This window comes from Schistocerca cancellata, chromosome 2 (genome assembly GCF_023864275.1).
Source record: "Schistocerca cancellata isolate TAMUIC-IGC-003103 chromosome 2, iqSchCanc2.1, whole genome shotgun sequence".
NCBI lineage: Eukaryota > Metazoa > Arthropoda > Insecta > Orthoptera > Acrididae > Schistocerca > Schistocerca cancellata.
The window spans coordinates 942,629,012-942,647,190 of NC_064627.1; the positions used below are offsets into that span (position 1 = coordinate 942,629,012).

Genomic DNA, 18,179 nt, shown 5'->3' on the forward strand with positions numbered 1-18,179 from the left:
GTTCAAATTCTATGATTCCTCCTTAACCTTTCTTGAGGAGACCAAGAGGAGATTGAGAGTTGGGACAATAACAACAACAGTTCGAGGAATTCTGCTATACAAGGGAGAGAAATTCCGGTGTTAAGTCTCCCGCTGTTAAGAGACCAACGCTACCGGAGGCAGTTCGTGGAATACTGGAGTAAATAACAGCTCACCCGTTCGTCCTTCAAGCCTCAGTCAGTTGTGGGATTACGTCTGCCTTGTTCGAGGCGGTAGGTACAGAAATCAGGATGGCGATACACTGAACGAAGCATTTACTCTTAACGAAGCTGTGGCGGCCCTAGGCAGAGATTTTATCCATTTTATTTCGCTTTCTTTCACTGTAGATAATGAGAACCCTTCTTCTTAGCTTATGAGTAATGTCGTACCTTATTTGTCACTTTTACTGTTTGCAAGGAGCAGTCAAACAATACTCTAAACACTCAAAGTAAGAAGCAGAGGGCACAGAAAACACAGACGCTTCTGTGTCTTTATTATAATCGGTTATGCTGTAAATAAATGCTGCACCTGAATAACTTAGACTTTCATTTTTTACAACTTACTTGTCATTTGTTCTCAGTAAAGATTTATTTTTACATCACAGGCTGACGGCTTTGTTAATTAGTCGTAAGGGAAACTTAATCCTTGAAGCGCATTCCGATATTCATTGAATTATTACATATGTACGTACTCTCCTTCGTACCTTTTAGGTTCTTCGAGAACTTAAGCCTATTTTTGGTTGCTACCTCACCAAAGCTGCGAATGCTTTCGTGGAAGCATTTGTTAGTCAAATATTGGTTTATAGACACTTCAGTGACAATTTTTGCAGCGTTTACATTAACTGTTCGACTTTAACCTTAAGCAGAAAAAATCTATCTACATGTCTCTCTGGTCTTTTACTAAAGAAAATGTTCGTACGGTTAATACTGACTTGGGAAATTAAATTTATGTTCCAGTAAAGATTCGATTAGTATCTGTAACACAGTTATTGCTGAACACAGCTCCAACGAGAAAGAACTATAAAGCAATATATCCCTTGAGTATTGTCCTCGAAAGAACGTCAGAATTTACTTACTGTTCTGATTTTACGGATCCACCAGAAGATAGAAGGAAAAATATTTAAAAAATGCAGACTGGTTAACAGGTAAAAGGCGAAAAGGAAAAATATTAGTTCAGTTTGACATTTTTTGACACCGAGGCAAGGGCAGTTCCATCTAATTCGGACAAAGTTGGCAAGCTGCTGAAGCACCGTAGAATTATGCTTGAAGTGACAGACAATGTATTCGATGCTATGAATGCGATATATCTAACATTTTACAGAATCTGTACATTGAGCAAGCAGTAAGGGAAAATGAAGTTGAAATCTGGAAAGAAAATAGAAGCTCAAGCAGCGAATTTTTTTATTTTTTTTATTTTTTTATTATTTTTTTTTAGATTTGTCGGTCACTTTGAAACGTCCCCTTTGGAACAATTTTACACGAGACTGTGCTTAACCTGACACACAATATTATTTCGCGGAACGCAATCTGACTTTCAAAAATCCCTGCAAATGAATGGCCCTGACTAACATTAAACTATACCTTTCAGAAATCACTTACCTCACAAAAATCTTCATTACTCGAACTACTACAATACAGCGAGCGCCACTAGTGCCAGCTAAATAAAAGATTCAAACTACAGAAGGCACTAACTACTGATAGGGATAGTTAGCAAATGAAAGATTTTAATAGAGAAGAAACACTGTATTTACCTTAATATCATCAAAAGTCATAATATATGTGATTTCAAAACTCCGCCATCTCTCTCCTCACATCCACCACTGCTGGCGGCTCACCTCTAACTGCGCAACGCTACGCGCTGTTCACATCCAGCTGCCGTTGCCTAACACTACAATGGCAGACAACAATGCAAACTAGCCACAGGCTGCACACAGCACAGCCAGTAATTTTCATACAGAGCGCTACGTAACGTTGCCAATAAGAAAACATAAACAGCCTACTTACAACTGTGTACAGATGACCAAGAACTTAGACGATTAGTTAAACAAAATGGTCAGTGTCTTTCAAAGACAAAAAACAAAAATAAAATAAATATTATGGAAATTAGTCGAATAAAAATAAGCGATGTACACACTATTAGTTTAGAAAACGAGCCACTAAAAGTAGTAGATAAGTTTTGCTATTTAGGCTCGGAGGAACGCTGACAGCAACACCACCATGTTGAATAATGCTTGTCGTGCAGCCACAGGACATCGTGTTACGAATGAAACTGTGTACAATAGGCTGCATGATGCGTAACTTCACTCCCGACGTCCATGGCGAGGTCTGTCCTTGCTACCACGACACCATGCAGCGCGATACTCACGGGTCCAACAATATGCCGAATGGACCGCTCAGGATTGGCATCATGTTCTCTTCACCGATGAGTGTGACATATGCCTTCAACCAGACAATCGTCGGACACGTGTTTGGAGGCAACGTGGTCAGGCTGAACCCCTTAGACACACTGTTTAATGAGTGCAGCATGGTCGAGGTTGCCTGATGTTTTGGGATGGCATTACGTGGGGCCGACGTACGCCAATTCGCACCACCATCGTGCACATCTTGTGAATGACTTCCTTCAGAATAATGACATCGCTCGACTAAAGTGGCCAGCATGTTCTGCAGACATGAACCCTATCGGAAATGCCTGGGATACATTGAAAAGGGCTGTTTATGGATGACGTGAACCACCAACCACTCTACAGCTAATCGCGGTTGAGAAGTGGGACAAGCTGGACCAACAGTGCCTTGATAAACTTGTGGATAGTATGCCACGACGAATACAGGCATGAATCAATGCAACAGGACGTGCTACTGATTATTAGAGGTATCGGTGTTTACAGCAATCTGGACCACCACCTCTGTATGTCTCGCTGTATGGTGGTACAACATGCAATGTGTGGTTTTCATGAACTATAAAAAGGGCCGATATAATGTTTATGTTGATCTCTGTTTCAATTATCTGTACAGGTTCCGGAACCGAGGTGATGCAAAACTTCTTTTGATGGGTGTATTTTCACCACATTAATTAGAACAGAGTACTGGTAACAACATAATGATTAATTAGCATCAGCAAATTTCGGTGATCTACACCGATTATTCAATTGTATAAAAGTAATGAGAATAATTCACAAATTTTAAAAGAGAAACAGCCTTATGGCCTCAACTCTAAATTAATAAAAAGTTACTTTAGACGAATATGAATTTAACATAACTGCAGATCTGAGCTCACTAGTTGTTTAATTAAGTCATTTGTCAGGCCTTGTGAAAATGAAACATAACAATTTGTAAAATCTGTTAGGTTTCAAAAATACTCAAACAGCAAGATCTCATAAATCGATGAATTAACTAATATGGAAAACATTCGGCAATATGATGTTATGATTGCCTGAAAGATCTATACAGCAATCAGCACATTCGCGCCGTTTGGCGTTCACATCGGCCGCGAGTCTGATTTCCGTGTTCGAGACCTCAAGTGACAACAACAGGCAGGAGGGCGTGCTCACACCACTAATGACAGTTCACTAAAATACTAAAACAAACAGCCAAGCATGGGTAGGCCAAAGGCAGGGCGAGCTGTTAAACATTACAGTGTGACAACCGCACTTCCTATTAAAGCAGTAATTTATTACACCCTCTCCAATGAAATGAAATTTCACTTGATAAATTTATAAGCCGCAAGTACCTCAAGCTGATAACGACCAGACAATCCACACACAAACTTAAATACCAAAGCACCGTTTGACGGCGCAAATTTGTTACTATTGTAGTTGCTGACAAGGAACAGGTTTGGAATTCCAATTTATATTAGCGGTTGAAGTTTTATACAGAGAATAAGCTTTGACTCATAAAATTGACCACTTAACGTATTGACAATAGTAACAAAAAAGGTATCGCTGAATATCGGCCACACCTCTAATTCAAAATACATGCAACGGAACCAGGACACAGCGCAGTTACATGGACTTGAAATACCAAGTATTCCAGACCCACGTATAAGTGGTTTAAGGAATGACTAGCGAAAATCAAAGTGACTACAGGGAGCAATCACATTCAAAAGTTCCCCCACAAAATGGCTCACCATTTAAAATTGGTCCAGGAGGTCGCAGTTCTACATCTACATCTACATCTACATCCATACTCCGCAAGCCACCTATCGGCGTGTGGCGGAGGGTGCCTTCTATTCCAGTCTCGTATTGTTCGTGGAAAGGAAGATTGTCAGTATGCCTCTGTGTGGGCTCTAATCTCTCTGATTTTAACCTCATGGTCTCTTCGCGAAGTATACGTAGGAGGAAGCAATATACTGCTTTCGAAACTTCAACAAAAGCCCGTACCGTGCTACTGAGCGTCTCTCTTGCAAAGTCTTCCACTGGAGTTTATTTATATTCTCCGTAACGCTTTCGCGATTATTAAATGATCCTGTAACGAAGCGCGCTGCTCTCCGTTGGATCTTATCTATCTCTTCTATCGCTCTATCTAGTACGGATCCCACGCCGGCGAGCAGTATTCGAGCAGTGGGCGAACAAGTGTACTGTAACCTACTTCCTTTGTTTTCGGACTGCATTTCCTTACGATTCCTCCAATGAATCTCATTATGGAATCTGCTTTACCGACGATTAATTTTATATAGTCATTCCATTTTAAATCACTCCTAATGTCTACTCCGAGGTAATTTATGGAATTAAATGCTTCCAGTTGCTGACCTGCCATATTGTAGCTAAATGATAAAGGATCTTTCTTTCTATGTATTCACAGCACATTACACTTGTGTACATTGATATTCAACTGCCATTCCGTGCTCCATGCGTCAATTCGTTGCGGATCCTCCTGCATTTCGGTACAATTTTCCATTGTTACAACCTTTAGATATACTACAGCATCATCCGATAAAAGCCTCAGTGAACTTCCGATGTTATCCACAAGGTCATTTATATATATTGTGAATTGCAACGGTCCTATGAAACTCCCTTGCGGCACACCTGAAATCACTCTTACTTCGGAAGACTTCTCTCGATTGAGAATGACCTGCTGCGTTCTGTTATCTAGGAACTCTTCAGTCCAATCACACAATTGGTCTGATAGTCCATATGCTCTTATTTTGTTCATAAAACGCCTCTGGAGAACTGTATCCAAACGCCTTGCAGAAGTCAAGAAACACGGCATCTACCTGTGAACCCGTGTCTATGGCCCTCTGAGTCTCGTGGACGAATAGCGCGAGCTGGGTTTCACACGATCGTGTTTTTCGAAACCCATGCTGATTTCTACATAGTACATTTCCAGTCTCCAGAAAAGTCATTATACTCGAACATATTACGTGTTCCAAAATTCTAAAACTGATCGACGTTAGAGATATAGGGATATAGTTCTGCATATCTGTTCGACGTCCCTTATCGAAAACGGGGATGACCTGTGCCCTTTTCCAATCTTTTGGAACGCTACGCTCTACTAGAGACCTACGCTGAACCACTGCAAGAAGGGGGGCAAGTTCCTTCGCGTACTCTGTGTAAAATAGAACTTGTATCCCAACAGGTCCATTGGCCTTTCCTCTTTTGAGCGATTTTAATTGTTTTTCATATACGCCATCGTAAACACCTGCGCTCTCCTCAGGATTCGAGATGATGACTCTTAAACAGAGCCTATGTTGAAACTTCCTGCCAGATTAAAACTGTGTGCCGGACCGAGACTCGAACTCGGGACCTTTGCCTTTCGCGGGCAAGTGATCTACCATCTGTGCTACCCAAGCACGACTCACGGCCCGTCCTCACATCTTAACTTCTGCCAGTACCTCGTCTCCTACGTTCCAAACTTTACGGAAGCTCTCCTGCGAACCTTGCAGAACTAGCACTTCTGAAAGAAAGGATATTGCTGAGACATGGCTTAGCCACAGCCTTGGGGGATGTTTCCAGAATGAGATTTTCACTCTGCAGCGGAGTGTGCGCTGATATGAAACTTCGTGGCAGATTAAAACTGTGATCGTGATTGGGTAGCTCAGGTGGTAGAGCACTTGCCCGCGAAAGGCAAAAGTCCCGAGTTCAAGTCTCGGTCCGGCACACTGTTTTAATCTGCCAGGAAGTTTCATATCAGCGCACACTCCGCTGCAGAGTGAAAATCTCATTCTGGAAAGAGTCTACGTTGACAGGTGACAGCTTCCGCATTCCAATTCCGCTCGCCGCTAGACCCAGGCGCCGGAATGTCAACACCGTGCGTCCTCGCAGTACGCCACGCGCCGACTGACTACTCGCGGTGCTGTGTGCGCTGTCTTCCCTCTGTCACTGCCGCCGACCAAGTCACCGTCACTGCCCCGACCGAGTCTCCGTCACCACGCGAGCCGCCGCCGTGCTAAGAAGAGCGCGCTGGCCAACCAGGACGCCGCAAAGCGCTTAATTTCGACAGAGAAAGTATCCTCCAATGATCATCTCAGGAATTCACGGCTCAAAGATCTGTCTCGGGACGGCCACGTGGTACAACCTAGAGGGAAGACCATCGTGTTCGGCGTGTGGCTCTGACGCATCGCGCTGTATCTGCAGCAGCAATTTGAGCAAGAATTGGCACCACAAGGACGCAACGAACTGTTACAAATCGGTTACTTCAAGGACAGCTCCGAGTCAGACGCCTTGTTTCGTGCATTCTACTGACCCCTAACAACCGCCATTGGCGACTTCATTCTGTCAAGTGAGACCTCTCTTGGAGGACAGGGTGGATGTCAATTTTGTTTTCTGATGAAAGTTGGTTCTGCCTCGGTGCCAGAGATAGATGAGTGTTGGTTAGATTGAGGCCAATTGAGGGTCTGCAACCAATCTACCTGCGGGACAGATACCCTGGACCTATAAGCCCACTTATCGTCTCCAGTGAGATTTCGTATGGCAGCAGGAGTGCTCGTGGTTATCCCCCCCACCACGGCCATAAATTTGAACAGCACCCGGTGATTCCATCTGTTATGCTGCCATTGATGAACACCATTCCAAGGGATGTTTTCCAGCAGGAAACGCTCACACGCTCTCTGCTAGGTAGTTCACACGGTAGAGGTGTGGGCCAGCAGTTGCAGGAAGTGTTGGGTAATGAGTACCAGGTCACGAGCATTGTGAAGCCTAGTGCATGGTTGGCTCAGGTGACTGAAAGCATAGAGGAGTTATGTAAGAATTTTACGAAAGAGGATCAGGTAGTGATAGTGGGTGAAGCAGGGAACAGTCTCGATAGGGACGGGGAATATGATGTCAGTGGTGGCTTGCTTAAGATAGTTACTCAAACTGGTGGCACTAATGTGCATTTCGTGCAACTGTTTCAGCGTCATGATCGGCCTCACCTTAATGCGGCTGTTAGGCGCGTTAATGTGGGGCTGGGGAGGGCACTGATGGCGGAGGGCATGCATCACATCTCAGCGGTGCCAGTTGGGTCTATCAGTAGATGGGGTTTCACTAGGCATGGCCTGCACCTCAAAGGGTATGGGAAGGGGATGCTGGCTAAGCTTATAGGTGACAGTGTAGTGGGTGGTGGTGGTGGTAGTGGTATTACTCGTGGAAAAATTCCTGTAGTAGTTGGTGTTATAGCGGCATCTTTTTTAGACTGAAGTCAGCTGATAGGTATACCTGCTTAAAGGAAGTGCATCTAACTAAGGGCTCACCGCCAGAGGATGTATTGTTTCCAAGTAGAGAAGGAATTAACATATTTCATCAAAATATAAGAGGTATTAAAGATAAAGTTAGTGAACTGCTAATAGATGTTAGCTCTGAAATTATTGGTATAATAGAGCACCACTTAAATAATTTGATAATTCAGAGGCTTCCTTTACCAGGCTACAGATTAGCTGGCTGTTTCTCAAGTAGTTCCTTGCGGGATGGGGGAGTGGCTCAGTACGTAAAAAACAGTATTTCATTTGAGTCCATAGACGTATCATGACACTGCACTGAACAGATATTTGAAAGTTGTTCAGCATTATTTGAATTTAGTGAAAGTAAACTTCTAATTGCTGTTGTTTATAGGTCCCCTAACTCCGACTTCAGAGCATTTTTGCTTGAGCTGGAGAGGGTTCTTGATTCACTTTGTAGGAAGTACCAGAAAGTAGTTATATGTGATGACTTCAATATTAATTTTGTACATGATTGTGCAAGAAAAAGGATGTTGGTAGATCTCCTAAATTCATATGATCTGATGCAAACTGTGTTTTTTCCAACTAGGGTGCAGGGGAACAGTAGCACAGTCATAGACAATATTTTTATTCATTCTTCATTACTAGATGGGCATTCTGTTAGTAAAAGGGTGAATGGCCTTTCAGACCATGATGTATAAATTTTAACACTAAAAGGTTTTTGTACTCAAACCAATGTCGTATTCAATTACAAACTACGTAAGAAGGTTAATCCAACAGCAATAGAGAGTTTTTCAGAACTTGTCAAGGAACAAGAGTGGCAAGATGTTTATAGTGCCGATAATATAGATGATAAATACAATGGTTTCCATAACACATTTCTCATGTTCTTTGATAGTTGCTTTCCATTAGAACATTCTAAACGAGGTACTAGCAGTAATGGAGAGCCCGGTAGGCTGACTAGTGCGATAAGGATATCATGTAGAACAAAGAAGGAATTATATCATATGTTAGAAGTAGTCACAATCAAGCTACAGTACCCATTACAATCAGTATTGTAAAGTGCTTAAAAATATTATTAGCAAGGCAAAAAGTATGTGTTATGCAAATAGAATAGCTAATTCACAGGATAAAATTAAAGCCATATGGTCAGTTGTGAAGGAAGCGTCTGGTCATCTGCACAAGGGTGATGATATAAAGTGAGTTCGCAGTAATAATATTTCCGTTACTGATAAATCAGATATATGTACAATATTTAACAACCATTTTCTGAGCATTGCTAGTGAATTAAATAAAAACTTAGTTTCTGCAGGAAATCATATAAATTTCTTAGCAAATGCGTTTCCGAGATTGACTTTTGAAATACTCTTCTGTGATACAGACAAGAGGGAGATTGAGTCAATAATTAAATCACTGAAGACTAAGAACTGTCATGGTTATGATGGAGTGTCTAGTAGAATATTAAAGTACTGTGCTGCACATGTTAGCCCTGTATTTAGCCATATTTGTAATTTTTCCTTTAGGAATGGTCAGTTTCCTGAACGATTAAAGTATTCAGCAGTAAAGCCGCTTTATAAAAAGGGAGAAAGGGATAATGTAGATAATTTTAGACCTATTTCTATGCCATCAGTGTTTGCAAAAGTTATCGAAAAGGCTGTGTATGTGAGGTTAATTGATCATTTTATGTCACACGATTTGCTATCAAATGTACAGTTCGGCTTTAGAAATCGTTTGACAACTGAAAATGCTATATTCTCTTTTCTCTGTGAGGTACTGGATGGGCTAAACAAAAAGTTTCGAACGCTTGACGTATTTTTTGATTTAACAAAGGCATTTGACTATGTTGATCTCACAATATTGCTCCAGAAGTTGGACTATTACAGAATAAGAGGAGTAGCTCACAATTGGTTTACCTCTCACTTTAGCAACAGGCAACAAAAGGTCATTATTCACAATGTTGATAACGGCTGTGATGTGGGATCTGAGTGGGGGGTACTGTCAAGTGGGGGGTGCCCCAGGGATTAGTGTTGGGGCCGCTCCTGTTCCTTATTTATATAAATGATATGCCCTCTAGTATTATGGGTAACTCTAAAATATTTCTGTTTGCTGATGACACTAGCTTGGTAGTAAAGGATGTTGTGTGCGACATTGACTCGGTTATAAGTAGTGCAGTACATGACCTCAGTTCATGGCTTGTAGAAAATAAACTAACGTTAAATCACAGTAAAACTCAGTTTTTACAGTTTCTAACACACAATTCAACAAAACCTGACGTTTTAATCTCACAGAACGGGCATATGATTAGTGAAACTGAACAGTTCAAATTCCTAGGTGTTCAGATAGGTAGTAAGCTGTCGTGGAAAGCCCACGTTTAGGATCTTGTTTAAAGACTTAATACTGCCATTTTCACTATTCGAACGGTATCGAAAGTGAGTGATACTTCGACACGTAAATTAGTCTATTTTGTTTATTTTCATTCACTTATGTCGTATGGTATTATGTTTTGGGGTAACTCTTCCCAAAGCTCAGAAACGGGCGGTTCGGTCAATAAGTGGTGTGAGTTCATGAACCTCTTGTCGACCTCTGTTCACGAGTCTGGGTATTTTGACATTGGAGTCTCAATATGTATATTCCTCATTGTCGTTTCTTGATACCAATGTTAGTTTATTTCCAACAATAAGCAGCTTTCACTCAGTTAATACTCGGTAGAAACCAAACCTCCATTTGGATCGGACTTCCTTAACTCTTGTTCAAAAATATGTACAGTATACTGCTGCATCCATTTTCAACAAGCTGCCACCCGAATTCAAAAATCTTAGCAGTAATCCACGCGCTTTCAAATCGAGACTGAAGAGTTTCCTCATGGGTCACTCCTTCTATTTTGCCGAGGAGTTCTTTGAAAAATTAAGCTGATTCTCATTGTATTGCTGATAGCGTTTGCTTAAACTTATGAACTGATTTTTTTTCAGGTTCATGAACATTTATTTTTATCTGTTATTACCTTTTATGTTGGAAGTTCATGTACTAACACGTTCCATGACCTTGGAGATTTGCTCCTCAATTTGGTCCTACGGAACTTGACATGTAAATAAATAAATAAAAATAAAAACATAATGCTGTTGTAATTCAGCATACTCTACATAATGGCGACATGTTGCCTTGGCCTGCTCGATCACCACATCTGTCTCCAATCGAGCAAGTATGGGACGTCATCGGACAACTCCAGCGTCATCCACAACCCGCCGTCCCTGTATTGACCGAAGAAGTGCAAAAGACATGGAGCCTCATCCCACAAGCTGACTTCATTCTTTCATTCATGCATTCACGTTAGCATTCACCATAGTGGTGGTTACATCGGTTATTAAGGTAACAGAATTTCACATTTGCAGCGACCTACCTTGAGCTAACATTGACCTGTGATATTCCAAAGATAACTGAGGTAGGTTAGAAACTATTGTTATAGTGGAAGCTTTCTCAGGAGGCAACTTCTCTACCCACCACTGCATCTCACCCTTGAATTTTCCGACTGATTTCCATTATGTTCTGTACTACACATATACATACTGGGCCGTTTTGTCTGGCACCACAGGTGTAGGTGCAATATCGACTATCCCTCATGCGGCCCCATTACCGATATCTATGAGGAAGAGTTGGTATTTGTGGGTTGTGTCCTTAGAAGGTCTTTGCTTGCCGATATACAGGGTGGTCCATTGATCGTGACCGGGACAAATATCTCACGAAATAAGTGTCAAACGGAAAAACTACAAAGAACGAAACTTGTCTAGTTTGAAGGGGGAAACCAGATGGCGCTATGGTTGGCCCGGTAGATGGCTCTGCCATAGGTCAAACGGATATCAACAGCGTTTTTTTTTAAATAGGAATCCCCATTTTTTATTACATATTCGTGTAGTACGTAAAAAAATATCAATGTTTTAGTTGGACCACATTTTTCGCTTTGTCATAGATGCCGCTGTAATAGTCACAAACATATGGCTCATAATTATAGACGAACAGTTGGTAACAGGTAGATTTTTTAAATTAAAATACAGAACGTAGGTACGTTTGAACATTTTATTTCGGTTGTTCCAATGTGTTACATGTACCTTTGTGAACTTATCATTTCTGAGAACGCATGCTGTTACAGCGTCATTACCTGTAAATACCACATTAATGCAATAAATGCTCAAAATGATGTCCGTCAACCTCAATGCTTTTGGCAATACGTGTAACGACAGTCCTCTCAACAGCGAGTAGTTCGCCTTCCGTAATGTTCGCACATGCATTGACAATGCGCTGACGCATGATGTCAGGCGTTGTCGGTGGATCACGATAGCAAAAATCCTTCAACTTTCCCGGGGACGTCAGATCCGGTGAACGTGCGAGCCATGGTATGGTTCTTCGACGACCAATCCACTTGTCATGAAATATGCTATTCAATACCGCTTCAACCGCACGCGAGCTATGTGCCGGACGTCCATCATGTTGGAAGTACATCGCCATCCTGTCATGCCGTGAAACATCTTGTAGTAACATCGGTAGAACATTACGTAGGAAATCAGCATACATTGCACCATTTAGATTGCCATCGATAAAATGGGGCCCAATTATCCTTCCTCCCATAATGCCGCACCATACATTAACCCGCCGAGGTCGCTGATGTTCCACTTGTCGCAGCCATCGTGGATTTTCCGTTGCCCAATAGAGCATATTATGCCGGTTTACATTACCGCTGTTGGGGAATGACGCTTCGTCGGTTAATGGAACGCGTGCAAAAAATCTGTCATCGTCCAGTAATTTATCGTGTGCCCAGTGGCAGACTGTACACGAAGTTCAAAGTCGTCGCCATGCAATTCGTGGTCCATAGAAATATGGTACGTGTGCAATCGATGTTGATTTAGCATTCTCAACGCCGACGTTTTTGAGATTCCCGCTTCTCGCGCAGTTTGTCTGCTACTGATGAGCGGATTAGCCGTGACAGCAGCTAAAACACCTACTTGGGCATCATCATTTGTTACAGGTCGTGATTGACGTTTCACATGTGGCTGAACACTTCGTGTTTCCTTAAATAACGTAACTATCCGGCGAATGGTCCGGACACTTGGATGATGTCTTCCAGGATACCGACCAGCATACATATCACACGCCCATTGGGCATTTTGATCACAATAGCCATACATCTACACGATATCGACGTTTTCCGCAATTGGTAAACGGTCCATTTTAACACAGGTGATGTATCACGAAGCAAATACCGTCCGCACTGGCGGAATGTCACACGATACCACGTACTTATACGTTATGACAAAGCGAAAAAAGTGGTCCAAGTAAAACATTCATATTTCTTTACGTACTACAGGAATATGAAAAAAAATTGTGGTTGTTATTTAAAAACCGCAGTTGATATCCGTTTGACCTATGGCAGTGCCATCTAGCGGGCCAACCATATCGAAATCTGGTTTCCCCCTTCAATCTAGACGAGTTTTGTTCTTTGTAGCTTTTTTTTTCTTTTGATGCTTATTTCGTGAGATATTTGCCCCGATCAATATCAATTTTTTTCCCTTTATTGTCATTTTACACCTTACACAAGGTGGGCTGGCAGCGGCAATTCTACGCCGCTCTTCAGCCACAGGCAGTACAAAGAGACACAAACAATGAAGACACAAAAGTAACATAACATGACAGTGGACAAAAAACAGTAGACAAAGTAATTAAAAAACACGAAGCCGTTCACAGGCGAAGATAAATAAAAGACTGTCAGCACTGTGTACGAACACTGATGATTGTGACGACACACGTGAACGATGGAGAGTGGGCGGCGAAAAACACTGAAGCACAAACACAACAGCACACACTCAAAACTGATGGCAATGACCTCCGGCGCGCTAATGTTCATGTGACGTGTGCGAGTCCGGGGACCTGCCAAAAGGGGATAAAAAGGTGGGGGAGAAGGGAGAGTAAAGATGCCAGGGGCAAAGGAGATTGGGGGAGGAAGGAAGATATCCCGATATCCCGATTGCTATCAATGGACCACCCTATATATATATATATATATATATATATATATATATATATATATATATATATATATATATTCTAATTCCCTCAGCATCACCCGATTTAATTCGACTACATTCCATTATCCTCGTTTTGCTTTTGTTGATGTTCATCTTATATCCTCCTTTCAAGACACTGTCCATTCAGTTCAACTGTTCTTCCAAGTCCTTTGCTGTCTCTGACAAAATTACAATGTCATCGGTGAACCTCAACGTTTTTATTTCGTCTCCATGGACTTTAATACCTACTCCGAATTTTTCTTTTGTTTCCTTTACTGCTTGCTCAATATACAGATTGAATAGCATCGGGGAGAGGGTACAACCCTGTCTCACTTCCATCCCAACCGCAGCTTCCCTTTCATGCCCCTCGACTCTTATAACTGCCAGCTGGTATCTGTACAAATTGTAAATAGCCTTTCGCTCCCTGTATTTTACCCCTGCCACCTTTAGAATTTGAAAGAGAGTATTCCAGTCAACATTGTCAAAAGCTTTCTCTAAGTCCACAAATGCTAGAAATGGAGGTTTGCCTTTCCATAATCTATTATCTAAAATAAGTCGTAAGGTCAGTATTGCCTCACGTGTTCCAACATTTCTACGGAATCCAAACTGATCTTCGCCGAGGTCTGCTTCTACCAGTTTATCCCTTCGTCTGTAAAGAATTCGCGTTAGTATTTTGCAGCTGTGACTTATTAAACTGATAGTTCGGTAATTTTCACATCTGTCAACACCTGCTTTCTTTGGGATTGGAATTATTATATTCTTCTTGAAGTCTGAGGGTATTTCGCCTGTCTCATACACCTTGCTCACCAGATGGTAGAGTTTTGTCAGGACTGGCTCTCCCAAGACCGTCAGTAGTTCCAAAGGAATGTTGTCTACTCCCGGGGCCTTGTTTCGACTCAGGTCTTTCAGTGCTCTGTCAAACTCTTCACGCAGTATCGTATCTCCCATTTCATCCTCATCTCCATTCTCTTCCATTTCCACAATATTGTCCTCAAGTACATCGCCAGACCCTCTATATACTCCTTCCACCTTTCTGCTTTCCCTTTCTTTGCTTAGAACTGAGTTTCCATCTGAGCTCTTGACGTTCATACAAGTGGCTCTCTTTTCTCCAAAGGTCTGTTTAATTTTCCTGTAGGCAGTATCTATCTTACCCCTAGTGAGATAAGCCTCTACATCCTTACATTTGTCCTCTAGCCATCCCTGCTTAACCATTTTGCACTTCCTGTCGATCTCGTTTTTGAGACGTTTGTATTCCCTTTTGCCTGCTTCATTTACTGCGTTTTTATATTTTCTCCTTTCATCAGTTAAATTCAATATTTCTTCTGTTACCCAAGGATCTCTACTAGCCCTCGTCTTTTTACCTACTTGATCCTCTGCTGCCTTCACTACTTCATCTCTCAGAGCTACCCATTCTTCTTCTACTGTATTTCATTTCCCCATTCCTGTCAATTGTTCCCTTATGCTCTCGCTGAAACTCTGTACAACCTCTGGTTTAGTCAGTTTATCCAGGTCCCATTTCCTTAAATTCCCTCCTTTTTGCAGTTTCTCCAGTTTTAATCTACAGTTCGTAACCAATAGATTGTGGCCAGAGTCCACATCTGACCCTGGAAATGTCTTACAGTTTAAAACCTGGTTCCTAAATCTCTGTCTTACCATTATATTATCTATCTGATACCTTCTAGTATCTCCAGGATTCTTCCACGTATACAACCTTCTTTTATGATTCTTGAACCAAATGTTAACTATGATTAAGTTATGCTCTGTGCACAATTCTACTAGACGGCTTCCTCTTTCATTTCTCTCCCCCAATCCATATTCACCCACTATGTTTCCTTCTCTCCCTTTCCCTACTCTCGAATTCCAGTCACCCGTGACTATTAAATTTTCCTCTCCCTTCACTACCTGTATAATTACTTTTATCACATCATACATTTCATCAATTTCTTCATCATCTGCAGAGCTAGTTTTCATATAGACTTATACTACTGTAGTAGGCATGGTCTTCGTGTCTATCTTGGCCACAATAATGCGTTCACTATGTTGTTGGTAGTAGCTTACCCGCACGCCTATTTTTTATTAATTATTAAACCTACTCCTGCATTACCCGTAGTTGATTTTGTATTTATAGCCCTGTATTCATCTAACCAAAAGTCTTGTTCCTCCCGCAACCGAACTTCACTACTTCCCACTATATCTAACTTCAACCTGTCCATTTCTCTTTTTAAATTTTCTAACCTACCTGCCCGATTAAGGGATCTGACATTCCACGCTCCGATCCGTAGAACACCAGTTTTCTTTCTCCTGATAACGACGTCCTCTTGAGTAGTCCCCGCCCGGAGATCCGAATGAGGGACTATTTTACCTCCGGAATACTTTACCCAAGAGGACGCCATCATCATTTAACCATACAGTAAAGCTCCATGCCCTCGGGAAAAATTACGGCTGTAGTTTCCCCTTGCTTTCAGCCGTTCGCAGTTGCAGCACAGCAAGGCCGTTTTCGTTAGTGTTACAAGGCCAGGAACCACACGTTTGTCTGGCCTCTCAACAGATACCCCTCCATTGTGGTTGCACCTACCAGCAACGGCAAGGTCTATGGTTCATGGGGGTAGGCATATATATATATATATATATATATATATATATATACTGGGTGGTTATAATTAAACTTTCCCTATTTAATACGTTATTATAAGGTAAAGACTAATTACCGTACGAGTACCAAACTTGGTAGTATTAATGTGCAGAGTATGGGCTATATGATTTCCATGCCTCCGTCCACTTACAACTATGGCCACCAGGTGATGTGTTCAGTGATCGTGATGCATAGTCTCACACACCTGATCAGTCGCAGCGCATTTGTTGACGTGTCAACACGAACTTGGACAAAAGAAGCAGGGCATTACTGTATAGTATTCAACCGCACTTCGAGAATATCGCCGGCTGAAAGGATTTCGGAAGGGTCCTCTTTCTCCACCCGCTGTGAGGAACATGATGAAGAGGTTCGAATCAGCTGGAGAATCGGACGTCTCTTCTGGAAGAGGACGACGACCGGTTGCACCACAGGTGGTTGATGAAATCGCTGTTGGTGTGGTAGACAACGCTCCGCGCAATTCCCAATCGTCAGGCAGTGCGCGTGCTGTATCATGACAGTTGAACATACCATGGTCCACTGTACCTTGGTACTTTGAGCTATTCTCAAACAGTATCCTTTCAAGATCCATATCGCACTGTAGCTTGCACCACAGCAAGCACAACGACGCCTGGACTTTGCTCTCCGCTTTCTCAAAAGGATTCAAGTTGGCGAGGACTGACCCTGGACTATCCTATGGACATACGAAGCTCATTTTCATCAGACGGATGGGGTGGACACACAGAATTTCCGTGTGTGGGCATCTTAACCTCGAGTCACTGTGCATGAGGTTCCTCTGTATGGTGAACGTGTCACCATATGGTGTGGCTTTACGGCTACGTTCATCACAGGCCCATTCTTTTTTGAACACGTTGGCGCTCAACGACCGAAAACGTGCATCGTGACTGGCCAGCGCAACTGCGATATGCCTCGCCAGCATGGCATACCCGCTATACAGGAGAGTGACGCATTGAACTCAACGGTTTTCTTGCAAGATGGGGCTCCAACGCACATCGCTCGTGAAGTACAGCTGTTTCTTCGAAACACATTTGAAAAACGATCGAATTATCAACCGATCGTTTCCAGATGCTTGGCCGACACGATCACCTTATCTCACCCTCAGTGCTTTCTCGTTTGGGTTTACCTGAAGGCCAGGGTTTCCCTGGGGAACATTCACACATGTGCTGATCTGAAGCGCAGCATATCGCGAGAGGTAGCGGGCATACCTACGGACATGCTTCGTTCTGCTGCGCGTTCACACTCTTATGGACACTGATGGGCGCCCTATTGAGCCCCTTTTGTAGCAGTAATGGTAATGGTATGATGTGCAGCAGGAGCACATTAAAAGTGTTTCAATTGAATTGATTATTTCTCTTCTCCATGTCCTTGACATTAATGCTGCCAAGTTTGGTCCACACACACACACACACACACACACACACACACACAGAGAGAGAGAGAGAGAGAGAGAGAGAGAGAGAGCAGCGATATATATAATGTGTGTATACTACAGCAATTAGTGGTCAAACAGATGTCCTAAAACGATTAGTTTTATTAAGCACCACAGTGGTCATTACAGAGATGATATTTGTTATTTTCATTTAACAAAGAATTAGATTATCTGGAATGATAAACTGGACAGTTGCGCGATACTAGTGCAACCGTGTAAGCACTTTCGCGCGCTACTTACGGCGTAACTCCTCCGTTACAAAACACATTGGCTCTCTCAAGAAGTGCTCAATTTAAACTTCTGACGCAACTTGGACTCAGGGTTTCGTTACAGACAACAAGGCGTGGAAACAGGCTCACTGCAGGAATGAAATGGCATCATAGAAAAAGTTGAGTTTGTAAAC

The 18,179-nt window shown here is 42.3% G+C and overlaps 1 protein-coding gene across 1 annotated transcript in view; it reads left to right on the top strand.

Moving 5' to 3' along the window:
* LOC126148844 (ras-related and estrogen-regulated growth inhibitor-like) overlaps positions 1–18,179 on the top strand; it is a 167,943-nt gene that overhangs the window by 60,055 nt on the left and 89,709 nt on the right. The window lies entirely within an intron of this gene.